This window comes from Manis javanica, chromosome 15 (assembly GCF_040802235.1).
Source record: "Manis javanica isolate MJ-LG chromosome 15, MJ_LKY, whole genome shotgun sequence".
Lineage (NCBI taxonomy): Eukaryota > Metazoa > Chordata > Mammalia > Pholidota > Manidae > Manis > Manis javanica.
In genome coordinates, this window is record NC_133170.1 from 42,045,073 (window position 1) to 42,057,136 (window position 12,064).

A 12,064-nucleotide genomic window follows, 5' to 3' on the forward strand; every position below is an offset into this window, starting at 1 on the left:
AAATACCACCTTGTTAGACATATGCGAGGATAAACTAGTATGGTGGAAGGAGAAAAACATCAATTTATTCTACACAGCCATCTTATATGTAGCAATAAAGACACAAGTATTGAAAAAAGTTAAGCTTTGTAAATCTACGTTTCAAAATACGAAAACCTCAGGAACATGAAATATTGCAAGTCAAATCCATCAACTCACATGTGGATGCCAGTTAAAACAGAGTGCAGCAATTTTTAAACACATGAGAAGGTAGACTGGCTACACAAAGGTAGCAAAGATGAAATATTGTAACAGATATACAAGACTTTAAAAAAAAAGGACTACTACATGTTTCAGATGGCATCGTATTAAGATAAATATGCAGGCAGATATCTGAAAGCATTAGAACACATTCAGAGTTCTGAATAGCACATGGATTTGTAACAAACAGAGAAAGCATTTAGAATTTGAACGCTTTTAAAAGATGGCACCTCCACCAGTGACCGTGTTAGGAAAGCAATGCTTACCACCATAGTACTGTCTGAGGACATACTCTTTTTTTCCATCTTTTTAAATTCAAATACAGTTGGCTCTCTGTGCTCTCAAAGCAGCACCGTTTATGTAGCATATTGCTCTTTTTGTCATGTCAACTCTTTTGTTTTTTGGCTTTAGCTGCAGGTGGTGTTTTCTATATATGAATTTCTGGGAATATGGTCTGTGTTGGCCATATAAGGATGTCTATTTGAGCCATATGTTTTGCTTTCATGTGTCTCATTTTGTCTATCTGGGGTGTCAGGGATGATTTCCACATCATTCCTTGAATGGATCAAATAGAAATTGGTAAGAATGGAGAGGAAAATGCTGGGGCTGGAGCCCAAACAACTTTGTCAAAACAGATATTGGAGAGGAAATGCAATATCCTGTAAACATTTGCACCCTATTTCTCACATCTTATCTGTGACTGACATCATCACAACTGCATGGTTTAGGGGAGAATTTACTCCATCAAGTTCAGAAGTTTGCAGTGTGTGTATGCATGCAGCTAGATCGGACAAACCCCATATCTTTGGAGGTCGTGGCAAGGTTGGCAAGGTACACATGAGCTGCCCTGCTCTTAGAGCACTGGTCCTGCCGCCAGCATGACCTAGCCCTGAAATTGGGGAAGGAAAGCCGCCTCCTGCTTTTCTTGTTTAGTGAATAAATGGAACTGATTAAATTTTCTGACTAATCCTATCAAGAAGGTTTGGCCCCCATTTTATACCTTCATAGACTATTGGATTTCTCCTTCGTAACAGTCATCACAATCTTAATCAGTTAACAGTTTGGATAATTATTGACATGATAAATGTGTCCCATATTAGACTGTAAGTCCTATGAGAGCAGAGACTGTGTCTTGCTCACTGCTATTACTACCAGGAATCCACACACTGTCCTTGTGGTATTTACATTACAAATAAACAAATAAGGGCAAAAAGCCTACACTGTGTTACTTGCAACCAACCTCCATTACTAAATGCAATAACAATTCCTTTCAGATATTGTGGAAGTGAAAAGGAGGTAACAATGGGAAAGGTGGCTATATCATTTAAACTTGAATTAATTGAAATTAAATGAAATTTACAATATTGTTCCTCAGTCACATAGCACCACGTGGCTAGTGGCTATCACCTTGGGCAGTGTAGATTATAGAAAGTTCTATTAGCACTTATCTAGAGAAGTTCTATAAAAGACTAAGTAAATCCAGGGCCTAGCCAGGAGGAGCCTTAGGAGCCTCAGAGGTGATGAATGGCTTTCAGACATTCTAATGATGTCCAAATTGAAATCATTTTCCATTTTAGAATTAGCCCATACATCTGTACAGTCGCATGGAATGAGCCTTGTGCACCAGTGCACAGAAATTTAAGACAACTCTCTAGACATGTCTGTATTTGAAAGGGTCCTGGAGTACATTTGGAATAATATGCATTTTTCCGAAATGCTGCTTTCCATGAACATTTAAATAGATCATATTCGAAGTTAAAAAGCCACAGAGTCATTCCCCACCCTCATTCCCACCCCCACATTAAATAAGCATTGTTGCCATTAGAAATGGCTCTTTTGGAAGCCTTAATGTAGATACTTATTCAAACTGGGAGGGCATCCAGATACCAAACAAATACTGGCGTACTGTAGGAAATAACAGCAAAAGTCCTGAGAATGTTTCAGAGGAGATAAAGGAGAAATGATAATGAACTCTAAATATAGGGCTTAGGTTTTTGGTTTTGTTTTTCCCTAATAAGTGGAGTTACAGTTACAGTTAGATTGATAGTGATCAAAAGTTACTTCCTAATTACTTTGGGGTGGATATAAATACCCACTGCTAGCTTGTGATATGGGTTTAATAGACAAAAGAAAGAAAAGCTGAGCATAAGAAGTCCAGTGTTTACGCTAATTTTAGGAGAGCTGGAATAAAGGAAATGAACAGCCATTGCAGATGGCTTCTAAAACCGAAGGGCAACTGGGTCTTGTTACCTTTTTTTAAACAAGAATTTATTGAGAAAATGTTTTAAAAACTACGTTTCCTTCCAGAGATGTCAGGATGGGATCATAACGTTGACAAAGCACAATGGCAATCATTCCATCAAAACTGATGTCCTGTCTAGACCTGGATATGCACTTGAGCAGGGCGGGCGCAGTACTCCTGTGAGTGCTGCTGTATGCAGGCATCACCACCGCAGTACCTCCAGCTTCCCGTTGCCTCATTTTCTCCCCTACTGCCTCAAGAGTGCCCTTCCTCCCAGTTCTCACCTGGGGACCATCCTTCTCTCATATCCTTTAAAATGCAGTTTGATTGCACCTCTTCTGTCCAAAACCTTCTCCGGCTGGCAGTGGTTTCCTTTCTGATGCTTCATCACGCTACCTGTCCTCCTGTGTGGCATTCCACATTTACCTGTCTGCTCCTCCGAACTGCGAGTCTTCACACATCTTGAGGGTGTACTTACATCTGTACTCCTGGAGTCTCTCAGAGCCTGCCATCACAGGAAAAGGAATCCAAGAACTGTTCTTATGAGTGAGTGCCTGTAAGAATCTCAGGAAGATTCTTGCCATCTTAGGAAGTCAAGCCAGGCGCTGGGTTCAGAAGTTAGCTCAATGGCTCCCCACATTTGCGGCACATTAACATCACCTGAGGTGTTCCTTCAACAATCCAGATGTCCAGGCTGTACCCCACTGCAATTAAATCAAAATGGCCCGGGGTGGGAGCTAGACATTTGTGTGTTTATAGAGCTACCAGGGTGATTCCAATGTACCGGCAGGGTTAGCATGCATTGGGTTTGGTGATATTTTGGAGATAGGAAATCAAATATACCTGCCAGGACATCCTCAAGTGAAGCTTTTATCTCAGTCCTGGGTTCACCTGGAAAAGTTAAGGACGTTCAAGGAATCTGCATTTGCCCAAAATTTAATGAATATATATGCAAGCCACTTGTTTAAAACAAACAAAAAACAATGTAGTGGGCACGCTATTAGATCACTGATTTGGAGAATAAAGGTATGCTGTTCCAGGAACCATAGTAAATTAACACTTGGGCACTTGCTTGAAATTTACAGGGGTGCCAGAAATCCTCTGCAAGTACATGATTTATCATCACAGACATAGCAACTAACCACAAAATTACACGTGGAAGTTAAGTCTACAACAAGGGTATTATTTACCGGAGCCAGAACCACCTCTGTGCCCTCTAACTCTTTTTTGAATGTAGTTGAGCATGATTTTTTTCCCAGAAAACTTCAACCCTGAGTGGGATTCTCCTCGAATAGCTGAAACCTGTTCAACTTATTTGCAGACTAAGTCACTGCACTTCAGCAGAATCGAAGTGCCCACAGTGCCCATGCTGGAGGCTGATGCTGGGAACCACACCCCTAGCTGTCTGGCAGTAGGAAGTTCGGGGGATTTTAATTCCAATGAAGTCAAAGAGCAACATTCCCAATCAACCTTTAGCCAAGACATATCAACCAAATCCTTTCAGTGAAGTGAATGGTATTGCTAATTTTTCCTGGCTTAATTGGAGGGAGAAACAGTTTGAGGAGACAATGGGCCTGCATTCCTAGTCCAGATCATCTTTGGGGAATGTCGGTCAAAGTCAATATCTTACAGTGTACTGCCTTGCCCATCACCAAAAGGCACTGGACAGGAGCTGCCCATCAGGAAGGAAAGCCACCCTAAAACAACCACATCACACTCAGACAATGATTAAATGCCACTGTAATGCTTGAACTTTATTGAAGCAAAGGAGTTTAATTCAAAACTAAAGCACATTCTATTTGGGATGATGGAAAAGATTTGGAAGCAGACTGTGGTGATATCTGCGCAACACTAAGAATGTAATTAATGCCATGAAATTGTACACTTATAAATTGTCAAATGGCATATTTTGTGTTATGTGCCCTTTACCTCCCCAAAAAAATTTTCAACAAAAAATACTAGAACAATCTTTCATCTATCCCTCAGATTGACAGATATATATTATCATAAAAATGAAGCTGAAAACAATGAACTACAACACATGGAACAACCCCATCCTTGCCACCAACCTTCCAGTTCTTTGTCCTTACCCACCAACAGCCACAGTCCAGTTTATGCTAGGAAATTAATTCATATGATGAATACCTGACCCAAGGATAATTAACATGGATTGGTAATTAGAGAGCAAGATCCCACCCAAAGTAGGTAATCTGATGGTCCTCTGATGCAAAATGGTTCTCTTTTCAGGTTTTTTTCTACTTTTTTTCCTATATTTTGTTTATTCTGCATTTATTTATACTACTAAATATTTGCAAAATAAGAGAAGGAAGCATAGACAAAAACAAACCAGTAAGAGTATCTTAAGTCCAAAAAGTCTTTCTGGATGTTCTTCAAACAAGTAAAATTTAACTGCCCTCATGAAACAGTAGACCCTCCCAATTAAACAGCACTTAGGGTGTCAAAACGTGAAGTAGAGCTGCAGATGTGTGGCAACTGTATAAATGTAGTCAATGTAATAACTTATAATCTGTCCTTGCATAAAGACTTTAGATTCTATTTTTTAATAAAAGGATACATTTTTTGTTATAAAAAGCCCCAAAAGCGTTCAAATGTAATCAATCACCTTTTAGTTATAGTAAGTAGGATTAAAGTATGTATTTCTGCATATAGTAATTTGTAATGTTTTTTCTGTAATATATTTCTTTATATTCTGCTTCCTATTATTTATTCTTACTGATTTTACATTAGGGACTTTTATATTAATGACAGCTTTCAGTTTATTGGATATTCATTTATAAATTATATCTCATTAAAGTTCATACCTACATGTATGTATTTTTTGATGCATGATTATGAAATATGAATTTCAAAATAACAAAATTAAAATTACACATTTGTTATATATAAAAGCATAAATAAAATGCTAAAAGAAGTTTCACAGTAGAGCTGTCACTAGAGCATATCCAGGTACCTATTTGACAGGTGCCTCTTTCTTTATTAGTGTGTTTATTGTGGAATTTAATTCATTAGATACCTAACATGAACTATAAATAAACATGCAAATTTCCAGCTGATAGGAAGCAAAAAGTTGATAAATAATGCTACAGTAGAAATTAAAAAACAGAACTAGTGAGCCTTGAGGCTATTTTTTAATCACTTATTTTTATTTATCTGTAAATCCTATTTTCACTTGTATTTTATATACATCTACATATAAATATACTTGGGAAAGAAACAAACAGCATATTTATGAAAAATCTTGACAGGGACCAGCTCGTAATTGTTTGAGACTGTATTGCTTTAAAGACGGACAATACCCACTGTTCTGTGATGTCTACAACTGAAAAAACACTACATATCCACATTAGATTTAATGAAAATTAAACTTACCTCTCTGGGAAGGTCACAAGACTCTCAAAAATAACTTTTTAATTCACTTTGCACAAAGGAGTTTGGGTCACTAAGAATTTACAACACTGCATGCAAGTGGAAAGGCATCTTCCCAGCTGGCATATGCGACAGTTTAGGAAACAAACCAAATCTTGGGGGAGTCTCAGTAGATTTTGGAAATCCAATTGTTTGGCCAACATCCAAGTATGAATAAATGTATATGTAAAATACATATAGCATAACATGACACATGTTCACAGATGCTATTTGCATGCCATACGAGTCCACAATTTAAAATAAGTCTACCACAATTTTCATCAGAAATTATTTCAAACCCAGAATTAGTATAACACTTCTGTTATTAAGCAACTTCCACAAAAGATGATGAATGACATAGTGAGATCTGGTCTTGCTTCAGCTTCTACTAACTAGCTGAGTGACCCTTCACAAGTCAAGCGGGAGCAGGTTCAGTTTATATAAAGTAATGGAAAAGAATCTGATCATCTGGGAGCCATATAAAATTTTCTCTGCCCTGAAATTTAAAAAATCAAGTTCACTTTAAAGAGAATATAAAGATGTATGGAAATTTCTCACATGCTACAGTAGATGTTTATCTATATATAAGAGACAGGTGTCAAACAAACAAAAAAAAAACTAAGGCAAAGAGAAACTTTAACTCACCAGATTCCATCTGTTACACTTGAATTCATGCATAATTGATTATCCATGACTGGTAAGTTCTTTTCTCACTAGCCGACCACAGTTTTCTAAATATTATGTATTAAATCACTACTAAAGTAGACTACATTTCAGAAACAGCAAGGGCAGAATAAGAATATTTTAAATGAAAAATTACATGCCAGTTAATAATAATACAGCTGACCTATGTTTAAGGGAGAGAAATTTTAATCATGTGCATATTAAATATTAATAACCTATTCTGTTATTGTTATAATAAGGTTAAGTAGGCTTCTCCGTGCTTAAGGAAAGAGGGAGAAATAGGAATGCATAATGGTGCAAAAAGATACAGAAATGGGAGACAGACATAAGGAAAATGTGTCAACAATAAACAAGAGGAAATGAGAAAGAAGGAAAAGATGAAGGTGGAAACTAATCTCTATGTGTCATTATGACTGCGAGAGTACTGGCAAAGAAGCAGCATCCTTTTATTTCAATTTTAATCATTTCTGAATTTTAATACCCGGCTCCTTTTGTAATTCTCCTGGCATTCCCCATATGCCTCCATCCCAGCCAAAACACCAGTGTAAATTAAATGGCAGGAACCACACCAGTGATGTAGCCTCCCCAGAGAACCTACCAGGTGACCAAAAGCAAAAAAAGGTATGTCTGCCTGACATCCCTGAGGACTTCTAGCCAGTAAACAGACTGAATGTTCTCTACTTTCTTTAATTTTGAAAAGAAGGACAGTAGTTAGGTAATCTACAGATAGAATCATTAAAAAAAAAAAAAGGCAAGCCAGTAGTAATACAATAATCAGTGACCATCAGGGCCTGGAAAAATGAGTTTGCTCTCACTGGCACTAAGGAGCATCACATGATTATTTAATTACAGCTCTAATTTTTGTCTCCTGGATGGCAACATATCAACAATTAATAGGGCAAATAGAGGAGACTGTTTTTAAAGAGACAGAATGTGCATGCTAATGTAATAGGTCACACAGCAGTGTACCACTTAAGGAATACTTTCCTTTGTGTAACTAAATAGGTTTGTCTGGCAAATAGCCCCATACTTATTTTAAAATGAAAATAAATATTAAAAAGTTAGTGCCTTTTTAAGAGGACTTTCACAGAATGCCCAGTACTTTTCAGTATGTTACAGATGCAGCTAACACAACCTGATTGCAACTCTAGTGTCAATTTTAAGGAATGGAGTGCAATCTTCATTAAGGTAAGTACCCTAAATCTTAAAACACTTTTTAAACAATGTACATAGCTACAATGGAAAGAAACTTTTTATGCAATAATCATGCCAATATTTATTCAATGGGACCCTGAAAAATATCATTATTGTAGGAAAGAACAGGTAGTCAGTCAGCCTTGGGCTACTAGTCCATAATATTTTGATCCCAGAACAACAGGAAGACCATTATTGCATGATGGTCTAACAGCAAGGTCCTCAGGGGAGTGCTCTGTGTTGACTCCATAACAGTTTGTTACCACAATCAAACACCAAAGGACCGAGAACCTAAACAGAGCTACTTCACCTAATCCTGGAGGTCAGACAAGAGGATAAAACAGACCCTCTGTTACTGTCAACAAATGACAGGGCACATAGTTAGAGAAGAAAAACATTCAATTACCCAGAATACAGGGGCATGTGTAGATTAAGTGTTCAGATAACCCCAGTAAAAAGAGAAAATTAGAGAGAAAAGTCTCCCATTAAATCATTATCAGCACAAGCTAAATTCACTATTTTATTACTAATTTAGCAAATCTCTAATGAGTGTTTTCTAAGCAAGGCACAGAAAGCTGTTGAAGTTTCTATTTTATATAACACAAACTTGTACTTACACTGAATTTTTGTACTTTAATACCTTGTAGAAATAAATAACAGCACCTAAAAATTCATTAATTAAGCATACTAGAGCATTTTTCAGTGTTGTATTACAAGGTTACAAGGTCTATGTATCCAAATTAACCAAGGAAATTCAAATAACCAATCTGGTAGAACTGCCTGAGTAAGACTATGTCCAGCTTTAAACTCCTCTTGTTCCAGGCACCCATTGTTCTGGCATGCCAGAAGATAAAGTAAAAACCCAGGTTTGAGATTTGGAAAAGAAATAGTCTTGGAACAAGTGCTGTGATCAACTGCTTAAATATGTCTTAAATATCAGGTTATAGAATACTGTAAGAAAATATAACTTGGGTAATGAAACAGTAGCTAACATGAGTCCACAAAAAGAAGTATTAGAAGTGCTAAATCAACTCCAGAAGCTTTTAATGGCTTATGTTGGCTAAAATCATCAGAAAACCAGAAAATGTAATGTCTCAAAATACAATGTGGGAATGCGAAAACTGCTGAAGGGCAACAATTTCTAATGCCAGTGGCAAAGTGATCAAAGCCAATACTAATGACAAGAAGGGGGAGAAAAAGGAAGAAAATTGTATACCCCAGTGAAAAGTTGTACAATTACATTGTTTTAGTAGACAAAATTTTGATGATTCTGGCCTGAAACTCTGACTCCACACATTTTAAAGGAATATTTTAAAAGTCTAGCAAGCAGCGGCTTGTATGTAAGAGTATACATCATTCTTTCTTAACATGACTGTTAATATACAGTTAACATGTCTCAGTAAAAGCTGTAATTAACTGTCTACTACTCTAATAACACTAATAGGCATACAGTATTATTAAAATACAATGATTCCATTCAAAGTAAGGCTGTGATTTTTTTTAACTTTTAAGATAATGTTCTAAACCGTTTATGAGTCCTCTTAAACTACCCAATAGAGAGCTCACCTCTAGGAAATATTTTTAAAGCCTAGTTATTAAGATATTCTTTTTTCCCATAGTCTGAAGATATGTCTAACATTAAAACAGGACATCTAGGTATCATTTGGGTTGGTGAAAATGTAACGGGAACACTGGGATTATTTTATCAATTCTATATATTTCATCAGTTCTATATAAAATATTTTTATGAGTGAATGGGTAAAAAACGTCTTGCTATATCAAGAGCCACAAGACTTCTTGTTAATCCCCAATTATTTCCATTGTCTAGTTCACTGGAACAGGAAAACTCAATTGCCTTCAACCTCAAACTACTAATTATGGATATGCTATATTCAAGACTATCTCCATTTCAAAAGATATCTGCATACACAAGGTTCTATTTTATTTACAATAATTATTATAATAAAATATTTATAGCATAAAACCTTTTACCTTAAAGTCCTTAACATTATAAACATTAAAAGGCCAAACTGTCATTTACATGCTCTTAACAGCAGCATATCAGAAACCAATGAATTAGACTAGAAAGGAACCTCCAGCAATCAACTCTCCTATACGCCTGGTTTCCTGGAAAACTGCATCTAAAGAATTCCCCCTCACACAGATCACTAACTACCTTTTCTTTAAACATCTCAAGGAAAGAAGGTCTAGTAATTTCTCCTGGGAGCTACCTACCGTATTTCACCACCCCAAGTAGAATTCCCACTGAAGAATTTTTGTTGGCATCTGGTCCCAAATCTATCTGAGAAAAAGCAACATCCAAACACAGACATCTCCATCACAAACTAAATGCTGTCTCTCTGACTGTGGCCGTAGCCCCTATTTTCCATATGGAACTGAGAGGAACTTTTCTGGCACTTACCCTCCAAAATATCAGAGGCTGCTCTCCAAACCTAGCCCTACAGGAAAGCTCTCAAAATTAGTCTTTGATGAGGTGACAGTGACGAACTTCTCTCTGGCACTGCTAGCAATGCAGAAGCATCCCCAAATGAGGTGGTTACCAGTTGCCTGTGAGGCTGCTAGACCATTACTGCAGTTCCGAGGGTGCGTCACAAATCAGGTCATAGCTCTGGGTAGAGTCCACCCACTTTACCCAGTACAATGCCCTCCATTTCCTGCACACCTGGGGGAAGGGGTACCAAGGAGGGGGGTGCCAATGTAGGTCCACAGATATTCTAGTGAAGGCACAACCAGGTGCAGCCTGACATCTGCTGTTTCTGCAAACGTTTTCAGCTTCATTTGGGGGACCTGTACCCCGAGGTACTCAAAAAATTTGTGCAACCATAAGCAGGCTCTAGAATGAGTGATGAGTACAATACAGTTAAATATTTTATCCAGCAAGATCTTTCCTCCACTGAAAACTGAACCAACTCTTTATTTTTGATTACGAGGCACTTCACTACCAAATGTCAAATAACTGGACTGAACAAATTTTAGGAGAATCTGGGGACATAAATGCTGGGGTAGCAGTTAACGAATTTGCATTTCTCATAACTAGATCATGATCATATAACCTGAATTAGATCCTTGAAAAGTCCATTGAAAGAGATGATTAGGATTTCTATTATGAACCCTCACACAACCACCACTATGGAAGTGATACAGAATAACTTATAAGAATAAAAATAGGCCAATATGCTGGAGAAATGCTATGCTACTAAATCTCACCCTGAATATATATACACACAATCTGTATCTATTTACTCTGAAATGAAGTATCTGATCTTAAAAAAGACTTTAAAAAATAAACAGCAAAAGGTACCATTGGCATAAGTTCAAAAGTACTAAATAATGTGTGTTAATGTGTTGATCACACTCTATGAAGACATCAAGTTTAAATAGACTTACCATTGAGAACAGCACTTAGAAATGATATATAAATTACCATAGTAGACACTTTTTCTTTGGTATAGCAAAGGAGAAGAACCTTGTTTAATAGATTTGATTTATATGCTGTATTAAGACCACATTCTGCTCTGTCAATGCAATATGTGATTAGAGATTGACAACTGTATATAGACAGGAGGGAGTGTAAGAGCTACTTATAGAATGCAAGCGAGAATAAGCATTTATCAAGTTAGTCACAAGTTCTGGGATTCAACTTTAACAGTATTTTGACATTTCCATGGATCTTGAAAGAGAAAGGACTTTTAATTAAAAAGAAAACAAGAAATGCATGTAGCATTAGATGAAAGTTGAAAAATCTACCTTATCTTAAGATTGTCAGCTCAACAAGAAGATAGCTAAGGAGGCTGTCTATTTTCCCAGGAAAGCCAACAACAATTAATCAATTAATGGGCCCCATTTTTGTATTCATGTTTCAGATCTCCATTGAAAATTGAAACATTTAACCTAAAACTTAGAAGGGAAAATGCCTTATCAAAGCTATTATCTAAGTAATTAAATAGTTTAATCTATTTGGAACTTTGTAGAAAGTTAATTTAGAAACACAAACTTGACAGAATCCTGAGGTTGCTCTAAGATGACTATGTTAAGTGGCATGCAGATTCTTTTGGGGTTTTGATGTTAGAGTTGAGGTATGTAAAGTAAAAGAGCATACCACTTCTTTCAACTGGTTCTCACACGACAGAAATGAGTAGATGAAATTACTCTTTATTAAAGATTTTGCCTTTGGGAAATGATAAGAAAAACTCCTCTTGACCCCTACCCTAATCAGGAAGAATCTGAAGCCCTAGATTATAGTACAGGTAGATATTA

At 36.8% G+C, this 12,064-nt stretch overlaps 1 protein-coding gene across 1 annotated transcript in view; it reads right to left on the reverse strand.

Moving 5' to 3' along the window:
- The window catches only part of SATB1 (SATB homeobox 1), a 94,669-nt gene that overhangs the window by 78,239 nt on the left and 4,366 nt on the right, over positions 1–12,064 (reverse strand). The window lies entirely within an intron of this gene.